The sequence below is a fragment of the Rhea americana genome, unplaced genomic scaffold (assembly GCF_003343005.1).
Source record: "Rhea americana isolate MKP2758 unplaced genomic scaffold, rheAme1 scaffold_72, whole genome shotgun sequence".
NCBI classification, from domain to species: Eukaryota; Metazoa; Chordata; class Aves; order Rheiformes; family Rheidae; genus Rhea; species Rhea americana.
The window spans coordinates 1,440,325-1,456,038 of NW_028186890.1; positions in this window are offsets into that span (position 1 = coordinate 1,440,325).

Here is a 15,714-nt window from a genome sequence, read left to right on the forward strand (position 1 = left end):
TTGGTTTTAATTTTTATAGTTAGGAAATGCACATAATTTAGGAAATAGTAATAGTGTTAGTATTTTTATTAATCATATTGCATACACAGAAAATGAAGTGCTGGGGAAATTCATGGTAATGATATGTGTGGAAAGAGGTCCCTTGAAAAAGAGTTAGAAACTGAACCATGGATGTTTAATTATTAATAAGAAGTGTTTGGCATGAAACTTAGTTACACTTCTCACTTGGTAGTGGCGCTCCTAGTCAAACCTAGAGTAGGAAAAAAATTTTCTGTTTAAATGGAATGAAAACCATTCATGGCTTGACTGACTCTTTTAYAGTACTTATGATTAGTCTCAGCTGTGAGTAAAGATAAAAAGATCTTAAAAGACATCTGAGATACGTTATCTTAAATTAAATGTCTGTATATATTATAATTTTACTGAGTGTTTTTATGAGTGCACTTATGCTATCTCGCATCATCTATGCCAACATATAAAGTGCTCTACAATGCTCCACCTTCCTGTTAGTGAGTGCAAAGGACATGCGTTTGTTTATGTAGTCATATTATACAGTAAAGGTTTCAACTATAATAATTGGCTGAAAAAATTATAGCTTCTCGTAAGAGTTCTAGTAGGGGAAAGCGAATGAAAACGCAGGCCACTTCATTTCCGTAAGCATAACCTACATGCCCTACATTCATATGGCACAACATAAAACAAATGTTAACAAAGTACCAGATTTAAAATAGTACTTTTTTGTAACCCTAGTATTCCACTGTTTTGCACTCACGGAAATACAAACTCTTGTGCTGGTCCACCTAATAAAGTCAGCACAGGCCTAGAAATACGTAGCTGAGTGCAGGCAAAAAAGGAAGTCCTTAAGGCTGTCACCAAGAAAAATGCTTGTAGAATTGCACCCGTGGTGTCCTCTAAGAGTACAGACTTTTATCATCCAGTGTGTCATAGGTGAAAGTTAATCACCTTTAGTGCCTAGCTTTGAAGGCACTGACACCCAGTACTTGTCTGGGAATATTTCTCTTCTTGTCAACAAACGTAACATTATTAAGTTTAAAAATATTGGCAGCCAGTATAAGCTGGTATACAGTCTTCACATGCTATTTACTTTTTCTTTAAAAGTCACTTTAAAATATCAAGATCAATATTAAATTATGTTCTTCTTTATTAAAAGCCACAGCTTCCTGCAGTTTTTTACTGAGATGGCTTATATGCATTAAATCAAAGCAAATGTTCTTTTCGGCATTGGAATCTGATAATTTGGTTTAAGATAGCAAACACGTCACCAAAAATAAAACTTTGCCTGACACAGTTTTAATAGATGCAGATCTGTACAAAGACTTCCATGTTGTGCTGATGTGCAGTAGTTATTATTTCAGAAAAGATCCTGTATGTAAGGAAATTTATTTATACCAGGGAGAATAACAGATGCATCAGCTAGTTTCACATRGGAAATAAAAAGGCATACCTGTTTGCTAATCTGAAGGACACCTTATTATCTATTCTATTCTGTCAGTGTCCGTGGATGTTTATGTTTCATACACTCACCCAGAGCTAATTTTTTTCAGATGTTGATATCTGCCATTTTTACCCTAGACACGTTTTTTCAGCTATCTCTTCAGCCTCAAGAAGGAGCACTAATGCAAACAAATCATCAGGGTCTGTATTTCGTGTGAATCTCCTGCTCAGATTTCTCTGATCACTTGAAATACCAGCAGCCATCCAATTGGCCATCCATTACGGAGGAGCAGCCAGAGATAGTTCCCTCTGTGCTGGAATTCATGCCATCACACTTCCTTATATAGCTGACGAATTAGTAGTAAGAAGGAAGGAAAGGGTGTAACTTAAAGCTAGCTTAAAAAGGTAATAGTTTGGTAATTTGTGTTTGTTTTCTTAAAGGCAAAGGTTTTTCTGATCTAAGAGGCTTTTGACATTTTTGCTTACATATTTACCCAAAAAAGAGAGTTTTATTAAAAGTTGTACACTTATACACTGTAGAACTCAAACATTTCCCAGGTGTGCTGCAGATCCAAATGGAATAATTATGGCTGTGTGTGAGGACTAGACCCTGAAACTGATGATAAACGAAAAAAGAAGTAAGCTTATCCCCCTATCTAATCTGCGTAAATTCTGAAGGGGATGGGGTGACGGAGAGGAACACAATGCACTGCATCAGTAGTAAAAATGATAAGAGTCTGTAAATATTCTTTCAGGTATATATGGTATATATACTTTCAGGTATAATTTCTTACAAGTATATATGGTTTTACAGTGAATCTTGAAATACTGATATAAGAAAGTTCACCAGAGCAATGATGATCTCACATATTATTTATATASCATCTTTCATTTCTATGCCTCCTGTATTTGCCTCTTTTTATGAGGAAGAAATTGAACATATAATCTGCCAATAACATACCATGAAAGGACACRCAGATGTAGTAGCAAAGCTAGATTTCTTTTCAAGGCTTATACCTACTGATCTTACAGTCATGACCATACCTGTTACTTTTACTTAAGTTTAAATAAGCTTTTCACTCAATGAAATGACCTTTTCACTCAATATAGTAATCAATGTAATTGCCAATGAAGAAGCAGAACTGACCCATCATATTTTCCTTAAATTCCATATTTCAGAAAATCTTCCAATTCACAGATAGCTGAGCAATCAAAGTTAAGGAGCAAATACAAAGTGCTCACAGTTGTAGGCAAAGATAAGAAAACTGTCTCTGAAGTGGGCATCCTACCTCGATTTTGGAATTATTACCTATTCAGTCTCCATCTTATATCATTCAGTTACATTTAGAATCCAGGTAGGTGTCCATTATTAGAGCTTTCTTCTCATAGTCTGGAAGAGTACAGTCTTTATTTTTTCAAAATTTTCCTTTAAGTTTGTATAGCAAAACCCACTATAATATCCTTGGGATCTCCACGCCGTTAATCAGTCTGGATGGGAAAAGTGGAGAATTCCAAGGCTGAGAAATCTCCTTTCGCTGTCTTCTGTACCTAAGGTTCCCTTAAGAAGTCCAAGTTACTAACRCTGATATTTTGTCCTACTTTTTTTTCAAAATATGATTAGCTGTTTTGGATTCCAACATTTTTGAATACCTAATGCATGATGCCCTGCATAGCTGCAACATTCATTTTTAAATTGCCTCCCTATGAGCACTTCCGTACCGAACGGTGTCCACCATTTCCATGCGCTTGGCAATACATATTTACTTTTCTTGTATTCCTATATTTCAATTTCTTTTTTCTCAAGCTCAATAAAGTCACATATTGGAAATCTCATGTAAAATCCACTCCCTTTAACTTCCCTTTAGCTTGCAATGTATCTACAAGGAATCTGTTTACCTTTCAGTTCATTAAATATTTAGAGTAGGATCAATATATAGAGTGGGGTCTATGTGCTATAAGAGATTTGAAGAGCTTGCACATTATATATGGTCCAGGAATGTGTATTTTAAATAATGATTCTTCCACATCTCTTGGGATTTTTAAATATGTCAGAATTCACCTTTTTCTCAATCTACTACTATTTCTTCTGTATCAAATATAAAGAAAAGAGAAATTACCATTATTTTAAAATGTAAACTGAACCCTTCTCAGCATGTGGAAATTATTTAAATTTGGTCTGTTTTGTTTTATACGTCAAACTGCACTTTTCTCTGAGTTCTTCTGAAGAACTGTGCTTATCCCTATCAGAAGCCAAAATAGATGTATGAGGCAGATGTAAGCTCTGCAAATAGAACTCTGTGCCTCACTGTGAGTATACAAATATATATCTATTGTTATTCTTTCCCTAAAGGAGAGCTAATCATCTGAAAACACCTTTAATATTAATTAATTAATTACAGGACTCAGTGAAAGCTGAATCTGTAAGAAATCTTGTTTCTATTGCCTCATTGTACTATATTAAAACTTTGTGAGTAGGATGAAAGAGAGAAGACTGTCATAATTAATATTAATTATAAGTAACTCCTAATTACYTCAAACATTACAGCGTGTCTTGCTACATAGAGATTTTTAAAAATGATTTCTTAATTTTGGAGATTTTAACTCACTAGAAATYTGTGTTACCTGATTAAAAGTAGCATTTTTGACTTTTCCCTGTAGTATTTGGTCTCACAGATAACATCTCAGCTTGTTCCAAGCACAGGAGATAACGTTTAGTTTGTGGAACAGAGCTGAGCTCTGTGGAACWCAGTATGTGGGTTCTAGCTTACAGTCTCTAAGTGTATGCACAATTTAAATGGTAACTAAATCAGATGTGTGAAACATATAGGTTCATCATTACAGTTTCAYATCTCTACTGTGCTTACTGATGTCTCAAGGCTTAAGATGGTACTTCTAGGAACAGAAAAAAAAATCAGGCATACTTAAATTCACTTGGTCTTACCTCTGAGTGTGAGATAATGCCAAAATGTTAAGAGTGGTTCATTAATCTAAAGCAAAGTGTTTTGACCATTGATATTTTCATAGCCCACACATCCTAGAATTAGAACCTGTGAGTGATATGAATGGAAGACATAAAGAAGTAGAAAATAAAACAAGTATAAAATTATTTTYCTTTAGTACTTTAATAGGGCTACCAATAACTTATGTAAGAAACTTTACTTTTTATGTTTGTAATATAAACTAAGTATTGTCATCACTCCTATTTTACATAGAATATGAGCCATCAAATTGTGGTTATTTCCCATTTATCCTTAGGATCAAATGCATTTAAAAGAATGAAGACTACGAGCATTTTCTGGGGTAAATTAGGCTTACCAGCATCGGACCATGGACTCAGGAAGCAAAAGCTATGCTAGCCTAGCTATGCTTAGGCTATCTTAACTTATGTATCGTAGTGCAAGACGTAATTGAGAGTTACATTTCTGCACTTTGCTTTTGTAAACATTTAAATATCCTCTCTTAAAAAGAGATATAACATGTATATAGTATACAGTGTAAATATGTGAAACACATCTACCTTGTCCCTGAATTTCAAGCTTCTGTTTCCTGATGAATGAAGAGCTGTGCTTTCTGAGTCATTGTCATTATTTGAATTATATATTCTGAAGTCAGCTTCTAAGCAATTTAATACACAGATTCAAACCTTAGCTGGTAGATTTGATTATTTTTATGTAACCATTTTGTTTAGACTTTTTCCAGTGTATGAAAAAATTTAAGTGTTCTGAAGAGAGAAAGAAAATACCATAAAATTCCTTAATGAATGTAGTATGTTACTGACTTGAATGTACTGCTGCAGTTATTAAGTGACCTAGTAAGTGAGTGAAATATTGCAGTGATGGCATTCACACTTTTGTTTTAGTTACTTGGCATTTATAAAACCCATGCAAGCAGGTTACTATATGCAAAAACATATAGCAGAGGTTTAAGTGCTTTCTAGATCTCTGACTTTTAGGTTTTTAGGGACTCAATTGATACTATTGCATTGTGATTAATTCTGAAGGGCCTATTGCACCCTGGCAAAGATAAACTACGGCTCTGTGCCCATAACGGGAGCACAGTAACAGCCAGAAGCTCTTTTCTCAGCTCGGTAAAATTGAACTAATATTAAAGAAGCTCTAAACATTCAGTAGTTAAGGAAAGAAGCCTTAATCTTAAGCACTAAAGAACTACTCTTCTGATTTGTTACTATATTTTATTAGGATGCAAATGACTTTACACAATATTTGATGTTAGGCCTTGTAACTCCTATGACAGAACTAGTATGATGAGATTATAGGGGGTCCTGAGAAATGAGAAAAGAAATGAAAATAGGGAAGTTTGAATATTAGTTCATAGAAGAGGAAGAAAACTCTAATTTTGGCACTTTTGGCTGTGTAAGTAGAATATATTTACAGCAGTGAAGTTAATTGTTATTTTTTTTTGTTGTGTTAAAATTAGAACCATTTGGGGGCTTAGCATATCTGAAACCAAATTCTATTTCGATTTTGAATGCATTTTCACCAGTGCATGTTTCCTTTGACATTCCTACCTTGTGACATGGTTTAATTGAACGGGAATAATTCAAATTTTCTAACTGTGATGTAATTCAAAAATGATACTCCTGTATGATTAAGTATGTCTAATAAAAATGTAGCTGGAGAAGTAATGTTCCTAGTGCTGCACAGGGACCTGTGGAAATGGAGCATGGACAAATTTTCCTTTGGAGTTGGGGAACCATATATCATTCATGTGCACGTGCCCTTAGTGTCTGAGTTAAATTCCAATGGATCTTGGCTCTCTGAATGGATTACACACAGTTAATTCTGCTCAGTCATCAGCTATGAAGTGGCATAAAAGAGTGGTGGGTGCAATGAGCAGAATCACCTGTACAGGGGATCTCTGTCCTTTCCACATGGCTTTTTGAGAAAAGCAGCATACAAGTGCATTGAAGTTCATTTGGGTTCAGTTCAGTTTTCATGTGTTCTAAGTCAGCTCCCAGACAGGGCAATTCCACTGAACAAAGGCTGCTGTTTCTAGTCATCAATGGGAAGAAGTACAAATTACTCTTAAAATCAATACTCCCTTTGAAAGACCTGATAAATACATTTAGAACAGATTAGAAGAAAATAATTAATCCCTTTGGTTGTCATGAAAAGTAAGCAATGCTATTTGGCAGTAAGGTTTTTATGGCCGGGTAGGTAACCTGCTTTGAACCACTACTGCTAGAAATCATGAGCTATTTGAATACTTAACTATAATACCTCCAGAGGAAGATTTTAACTGTGAAGATGTTTTTATAAACATTGAAGAATTGCCTTTTGTTATCTCAGTACTTCCATTAAACTGAGCATTGTGAAACTAGAGTTACCTGTTTACTCATTTACTAACAAATGTATGTATCAGTTTTATAGTTATGTTGCTTTTCCATAAGTAAAGGACTGCTCAGTTAAATAACTCATTTGCATACTTTTCAAATCTTGATGCTGCTAAAGCCATAATCAGTCTGTTATGAAAACTCTTCTGAGCCCCAAATGTTGTTAAGGAGTTTGTCACAGGAGAGGCATATATCATGGGCTGTATATATGATAGTGTTTCTAATGGACTTTTGCTGGAGAGCACATAGGCATCATTAGCACACTACSAAGACAAAAAAGAAAAAAGAAAAAAAAGAAAAYGTACAGCAACCATTTATGACTTACCTAATGATTTAATGACTTTTTAATTATTCTTTGTTTTTGGAAAATGTAGTTTTTTGGTACATTTTAGCCTCATTTTCTGAAGGAAAGGAGGAYTTATCAAATAGCCCTATATCAAATAGCACTATCTTCACCTCGYCCCCTACGCCACCCTACCTTGCAGAAGAAAATTTTGAGTCTGTTGATGAGTATTGACCACATTTCTCAAAGAAACAGTCGTCTACAATTCATAGTCCTTCAAGTTTTCTTCAAGTCTGAAATGCCAGATTAGCCAAATGTGTATGAAGCTGTTTGAAAAATAAGTATGTGATGTATTATGGGCAAGATTTGTCCARTTTTGAGTCCCAAGTCATTTCAACAAGATGTTACTGTGCATACACTCTTTTAATATTAGCTAATGGATCAATGTTGAGCATTTTTCTTAGTATTCAAATATTTTGAGACCAGATAGTTTGAGTGTTTCTATTTAAGTCTGTTACTTAATGGAAAAAATCAGCCCTTGACATTTCTTCTAGTTTCCTACTTTAGTATATTCCATATATACASAAAGATTTTTAAAAGTCACTTATTGCCAAGGAGAACTTGTGCTAGTGAYAAGAATGTACATGTCCAACATTTTACCAAAAATACTAGAATTTTGAAGGATGATGTTGTGGGATGTGAGTATGTTTTCCTTCTGTTTTTTATATAYGATACTGACTTTACTGTGTAAGTGAATCTGTGGATCTTTAACAACATGATAAATCAAGGAAGTCTGTCTGCCCTTATTCTAAGTAAGTATGAAGTGAATTTGAACTCATGGAAAGGTAGCTTTAAAGTAATCTGCATTAATTWGTGTTGATTTTTCTCTTTCCTATTTTTCTTCTGCACAGGGTAAGTAAATCTCAGGCAAATKAATCTAGTAAGGGATAAATCATAGAGGGTTAGTACTCTTGCTTCCCATTTAACACTCGTAACAGAATTACAGCAGTATTGGAGAGAGAACTTGTGATAGACCAAATAGCAATACAGCTGGAAAAAGAGAAGTGAATGTGCCATGGAAAAGTTCTTCCTTCTCTTCTTTACTTTTCCTTCTCAAATACGTCAGCCAGACACATTTTCTACTTGAGCAAATGGGAGTATCTTGGCYTTTACAGAGAATGACTAAGCAGGACCATCAGATAGCACAGCAGGGGCATATGTGGAAAAGAACAACTTAGGGACCTTTACACGGGGCAAGGATCTTTGTTCCTTATCTAGAATTTTCTAGCTATTGGCAGAACCTGGAGAGAACACATATTGGTCCTTCTCTGAACAGTCTGTCATCATCCAGAGTACTTTACCCTTAGGCAGTCAAAGAGCATTTTGCTGAAACAGCACACCCTTAAGTATTTTTCTCCTGTTAATAACCAGTTGTTGTATTGAGCACGGAAATATGCTCATTAGGTCTATYGGCTTAATGCATGGCCTAATCCATGGATGAATTTTTAGATGGATCTAAACATTCATTTGAAAAAATATGTCTTTACAAACTATTTACAGAATTATTATGGTATTTACCATTATTAATCTTGGTTTTTGAAGCTGATTTCTATTTTTGGCAATGGAGACAAAATGAGTGGGAAAATAGTAATGAAACACGATCAAGTACACTTTGGTTTCCTTCTTTGCACTTAGGCAGGTCCTATAGCCCCTTTAAGAAATGTATAGACACCTATGGAATCCTAACAACAAATTTAGATGTGATAATCTTTCAAGTCAAGAGGGTTAAAACAAATGGTACGAACCTCATAGTCGTAAACAAAGCTATGAAAAATATTAGCTTTTGACTCCATTCCATATCCTCCACTACAAAAAAGTAAATTCTCTTACAGTACAGAATCACCTGGTGTTTACACTGCAGATCATGAATTTCAAGTTGCTGCAAATATCTATTTTAAGAACAAAAATACTTTTTATAGATTAAGGCCAAAAGGACCAGTAAATCACATACTCTAAAGGACTTATATGTCTRTTCAGTTATCTCAATATTACTATTTGATTAGAATAGGTCTTTCAAAGATGAAAATCATCTATCATCAACTTGAAAATTTTAAGAATGGGAAATTTACCACCCTAGAAGTTGGTGGTAATGTTTATTTCATATTTATTTGTTCGTGTAATATAAGGTCATAAAAAGCTTATCTGCATCTTTACTGAATTTTAAGAGATATATTAATAATCTGGATTCTTAGAGAATATAGCAATGTATATTTGTTTTTGCTTTCTTATTTCATTATAGTGTTTAGCCTGACTTGGAAAAAAATCATCCAGAATATCTCTGGTTTTGTCAGTCAGAGACAAAGCAAAAGGACATTGATTTGTAGAATATAGAAATATGCTTATATAATCCCTGAAAGAGGTATAATTTATGAGGCAATGTAAACCTTCCTTTTGCCTTAATGAATACTTTAAGCTGTATTAAAAAAAATGTATATTTGTCTTAGCTTTTGGGATTTAACTTTCTTATGGTATGTTTAATGGGATCCTTTTGCAATGAGAGTTTAGAAAGTTATGAAGAATTTGCTCACAACTCAGAATAAGCTGCAAGAATTTCTCTTTGAAAAACAAAACTTAGTCAGTGACATATCATGCATTTAAGAACTTAATGTTTAAGAATGAAATGAGCTGAATGACAGTTGGATGGAGCTGTGTTTAGAAAGTACAGTTCCTTAGCCCTTTTTGAAGTGGAATTTCAGTTTCTATCAAATCCCAGTAAATCTAAATGAATCAGAAAACAGTTCTTTTTATTTCTGTCATAGCTTTAAAGAGGCTGTGTGGGCTTTCTACTACAGAAAAAAGTAATAAGAATTCTGCTACATTCAGTAGACAAAATATTAATTAAATAAATGGGCATTACTATACCAAAGTATGGTAGGATACCAGCAAAGCTACTGAACACAAGACAGGGCTTTTCCTCATTTAGAATTTTATGAAAAAGGAAGGAGCTGTGAGCGTCCCTGAACTGAATGGCTCATAATTTATAACTAGGCCTGTCCTTACCTTTGCAACATTTAGGGCAGCTTGTTTGATTGTTTCTACAAGCGAGGTATAGAAGAAGAAAACAGACATATAGTGGCATCATGCAAAAACATTTTTTAAATTGAGATAACAATATTACAACAGGAGGACTTCAATCTAAAGATTGTTGGAAAGAAAAAAWTTGTCAAATAGTGCCAAAAATTTGGAGTTTTCTCCTTTTCTTGTAAAAATTTAATACGCTACTGAAATGCCATTGTGGTTTAAAGGAGCATCCTATCAAAAACAACTTTTTTAACACTTTGAGATGTGGAAAGTCTGGCCTCATCTAGAGCTCATGTCTAGATGATATAAGGAGGACATGCAGAATGAAGGTATTTTGGACAAAGTACTTTGCTTGTCATGTTTGTCTTGTGATCCCTAGAAGAGAACCTTCAAAAAATCTTGATTTTAATGGGGCAAATCTTGAGAGACACTGTGATATTATAAAACACAGACCTACATCTCTAATTGAGTATGAGAGGTTCTAGAGAAAAGAAACTAAATCGCTGAAGAGTATCCTCTGAAGGTTGTTCAACACAGAAACTGTACGATATTGCTGACCTACTGCAGGTTTTTATTTATTTGTTTCCAGTTCTTTAACTAGATATTTGCATCAGAAATCCTGATTATTCAAGTATTTCCTGTGTTCTGCCATTAAGATTATCTCTACTCTTTGTGGGACAAAGTAAACCAGATTGAACTTGCCAAATGAAGAACAGCCTAATTCCACAGTTAGAGCAAATCCAGGTATCGGGTGCCATGCGCAGTTATAGCAGAAGAACTTCAGGACATATTTAGGGGAACAACAGGCACTGCTAGTCCTTGCACTACCCCTTAGCGAGTAGTTTCCTCTGGCAGGTAAAAATTGTGGAAATCTCGGTCTGAGTTAACTGAAATACTTCTGCCTAGAGTATTGAAATGTTTGCCAATAAAGGATGACTAAGATTCACAGAAAGTAGACTCTTTTTGAAAGTAGACTCTTTTTGTACTAGAATGAACTTTTACTAAATTATTAAATAGTTATACCATTCCCACTAGGAAATTCTATTCCTTTCACTTCCCTGTACTGTTTATGGCTGTTAAAGAGGGATAAAATAAAGTTCTAGAGTCCTAAAGCAGGACCAGCTTAATTAGTAATCATCTCTSTTTGGGAGGGCAATGACGATCTGCAGTTCCTTCCCAGGTCTTTCTTCCCACATGCTCATTCTGAGCACTGAGATGGGCTGAGTCCACTGAGGGGACTGATATGCTTTTTCTTTCCTTTACAGTGTTATGACTATCAAGTGCTTTTAATTCTGGTTTGCCATATTTGTTCAAAATTAYATTTAAAAATTCGCAACGCAAAAGGAGAACTGATAGGAAGAATTTATGGAAGGAAAGACAAATCATGGACTGTATTGCATATAGAAGGCTTTGCTTTTACATTAGTTTAAAGACAAGGCTAACTTCAAGAATAGYTATGATTACCTATCTGAAGACACTTCAAAGACAAATATAATTTGAGTAATCTGCACATGTATTGACTATAGGAATTTCACCCCCAGTTCAAGTATATTCTTAGGTTAAATATGGCTTCACAATTTTGATATGCCTGGTGGTTAGTCATTGACAGATAAGGATGAATTTTATTGGATTGGATGAACTTTTGAAATGTTTGGAAAACATATATATAAGAAGAAAGGCTATCAGATGGAATAATAACTTGATGAAAGCATCTTCTATCCCTGGTGAGAACCTCAGCTATCAGATTATTGGCTATTTTGGGATGTGGTGCTGTTTTGCTCCTTCCATATTTCTCTCTTCAGAACARGTCGAGATTGTTATCTTTAAATATCCACATCTTTTCTGACATGCTAATCTGACAGACAGAAGCAAAAAAAAATATGAAATAAGGCTCTACTATAAAATATTTAGTAATGACTGACTCCAGTTGGACTTGAAATATGATAAAAATAGTTTCTTCTGTAATGGAAGTGTTACCCCACTATAATACAATACAAGAAATCTAACAGCCAGRAAATAGTGACTTCTATGAAAAAAATCCATCTTTTTCAAGACTAAAATTAGTTTTCATTCAGAAAAATAAGTGAAATTCCAGTGCATGTGGTATTTTTATCAAAACTGACTTTGAAGCCTGTCAGTCATTTTCTCATGATCAAACTGTAACCTGAAATATGAAGATTATGCCCTTTGCGTCAAAGTGCTGTTTACGTGTCAACAATCAAAACATCATGCAAAAATTTATTAAGAATAAATTCTCAATTTCTTCTTGTTAATTACTTCAATATGTGAAGAATATAAATTAGATTATGATCATGAAAAAATATTACACAAAGAATCAAATGCAGAGGTCTTCCAAAATGATTTCTTTTCCCGCTTTTCTGAGATTTTACTTCCTGTTATAAAGCTTTATGGTATTTTATTGATCCCTATCCTATACAGTAGCCATGTGGGGGAGAAAAAAAAAGTGAAAGTTTTAGCTTGTGGTTTTGATGACATTTTGATGAAGTGAGTGATTATTTTTCAAAAAGGTCTTTGTTTAAGAAGAAAATAACTTAGTTTATGTATATTTACCAAGCACTGACCAAAAGAACTCCAAAATGAAAATGACGCGTAAAATTTGGTGATGAGTTTTCTTCGTAGTGTCTTCAGTTGAACCACTAAGTGGCAAATGAACCAGTCTTCCCTGTATTTTACCCCTTAATGCTTTGCAGTTTTCAGTACACAATTTCTCCACAGCCTATGCAAATCCAGAAGACGTATGTAACAGGAGTTGCCCAGACCTCTGTCATTAAGCAGGGATCAGGAAGATCAAAAGGAAAATTGTAGTAACTTCAGGAAATAAAGGTTATTATCCCTAGAATGCTATACTTAATAGGATGTGATCACAATTGCATTTTTTCTTTAACAAACCCTTCCTAAGATTTGATTGTGTTTTCCTTTCTCCTCCCAAAACAGCCTTCTTTCAGAGTGCTGTTTCTTTTTGATTTTTTTTTAAACTTTGTTCTCTCTTTTACCTCCCTGGTGTCAGGTTAATCGSGTTGCTTTCATTAACTGTATAAGCACTCCTATGCAATCCTATTTGATTATGCTCAGGCTTCTGCAAATACCTAAACTGAAATTTTCAAAAGTACTCAGCATTAACCTCAATCTTCTTCTGAAATTAACAGAAAAAWTGCATTAGTGTCCAATAGAGCAGATTTAGGCCAAACTGCCCAGAGTTTCTGAATAAGAGATTTTTGATAYGGAGCGTGTTTAGAAGTCTAATGCCATGTTAGAATTTGTTCATTGGTATAGCATTTAATTTACACAGCTTTTTCCAAGCTACTAACATGATGTTGATTCTTATTCCTCTTAGCTTAAAAGCTCTTCCTCTCAAGCTCTTTAAGGTCTTGCTGACATTTTCCCTTTCTTTCTTCTTATCTCTTCTGATACTTCCAAGAGCTTTTCCGGAAGAGACCAACRTGCTGTGACTGCAGCACAGCAGTAAGCTTTGCAGAGATTGACTTTTTGGCAATTTTCACCTTGCTGCACACAGAGCTTGTCTGTTTCCATAAATACTCAGCAAAGGGAGTCTTACCAAAGCAAGTCAGTTTTACTTGGAAGATCACTGTTTTGAGGGAGAGAGCGGCAGAAATCTAACCAGGTAGTGAGCTGAATCAATTGCGGGGAAAAGAATGAGGGTTGTAGAACTGTAGGAGAAAAAAACGTCTCTTCTCTACCTTGGTAAGTGTGCTTGCACGTTCTCATGCAGGGATACATTTAGTTAAAGCGCCCCACCTCTCATTTCTCTTACTCTCAGCCTTTAAATTTTACTACTGGTAAATGTGTCTTAAAGCCAGTCTGTAAAGATGACATCAGAGGAAAATACCCTGTAAGTGAGATTCATTAGTTTTATTACTTAAGTTCCAAATTGTGCAAAGTGTCTAAAATCACAACTCTAGAGCATTATTCCAAACACCACTTTGCATGTTGTATATCTTTTGTTCCAAATGTAATTCCTGCAAGGATCTAGAGGTTAGGCATAAACTATCACTCAGGCGTCTGCTGTGCCAAAAAAGGCTGTGTGACCTGCAGCAGGAAATTCTCMTGCCGGTCTGTCTGTGCAGAGGAGCCACTTTAGAATGCATACGTTTCATTTTACACTCCCAAAAGGATTTTTTCTTGGCAAAGAGATCAAAAGTGTTGTCGCATACATACTCCCTATTTTGCTCTCAGATTCTTAAAAATTTCGTATAAATTAACCCCCAAATAAATTTATGTGACCGAAGGGTAGTTAAAATGTTATGAAATCTTACGAAATTTAAAGAAAAATGTCACACCAAAAGGCAGACGTTAGATGTAAAGCTGAAAAAGCAAGGTGTACAGAGGGGAAAGATTAAAGAAATTGAAAAATGACATGGTATTGAATGCTGTCGTATTGCATTAAGTTTATACCAGCATTACTGATATATTTTCATAATGATGATTTAATTTACTTTATTTCTAATTGATCCTGATAGAGTATAATTTTTATTAATTACCATTCTTTATTCAAAGTTGCCTAGGAAATGCCCATCACTGTCAACACAAATATTTTTTTTCCAAAGAGGGGAGGAGGGACTGATTTCTAGCATACACTTAATATACTTGTAGAGRGTTAGCATTAAAATCAGCTTGTCAGTAAGCATTTTGTGACAGTAATTATAGACAAAATAAATGGTGAAAAATGGTACTCATTTTTGTCTGATTTAGGTTTTTATAGTGCATGTATCTCTGGAATGTCTGAGTATTTTTGTCATGGTAACTGAATGCTGTAGGTATGATTTATGTTAATTTATTCACATTCAGCTATTTCTTTGGAAATTTGCTTAGTTTATAAATTTATAGGTGTGCAAACCAAACAATGATCTTTCTAAACTCCAGCACTGAAAATTCATAGGAAAACAGAAAATCTGACTGTATTTTTTGTTTTACGTAGATAATGACTTCATAACCTTAACATACCTGGCAAGTCAGTTGGTAATACCTGATGAAGAACAGAATTTACTCAATGGAGTAAAAAATAATTGTAATGTGGCAGAATTGATTTAAAAGAATTAATATATCCCAAGCTTATGGTTGGAGTACTGACCTATACTCATCCTTTAGGAAGGAATTAAACTTTATTATTGAAAGTTTTCAGATATCAAGGTGCTTCTGAATTCCAGTGTAAAGTCATAATTCAACTTTCTTGTCATGGTATGAACTGACCTTCAAGAAAATTCTATTTGATCCAGTCTTACTTTCTGTAGTCTGTAGGATTGCATCTTCTAGGCTAGATTTCAGCATGACCCCACATCTAAGAAGCAGCCAAACGTTCCAGGTGGTACAATATAGGCTTAGTTTCCTGAAAGATTATATTATACTAAGCTATTTTATCATGCATGCAAACCTTTCTATTTTCTTTTCAGTAGAGTTTCAATATTCTAACTTTGATSTATAATTCTCCGTACTCTTGGATTACTGGACTCTACTACTGGGACCGGAATATCTGAAATTTGTCCCCCTCTGTAAAGTCTGAGAT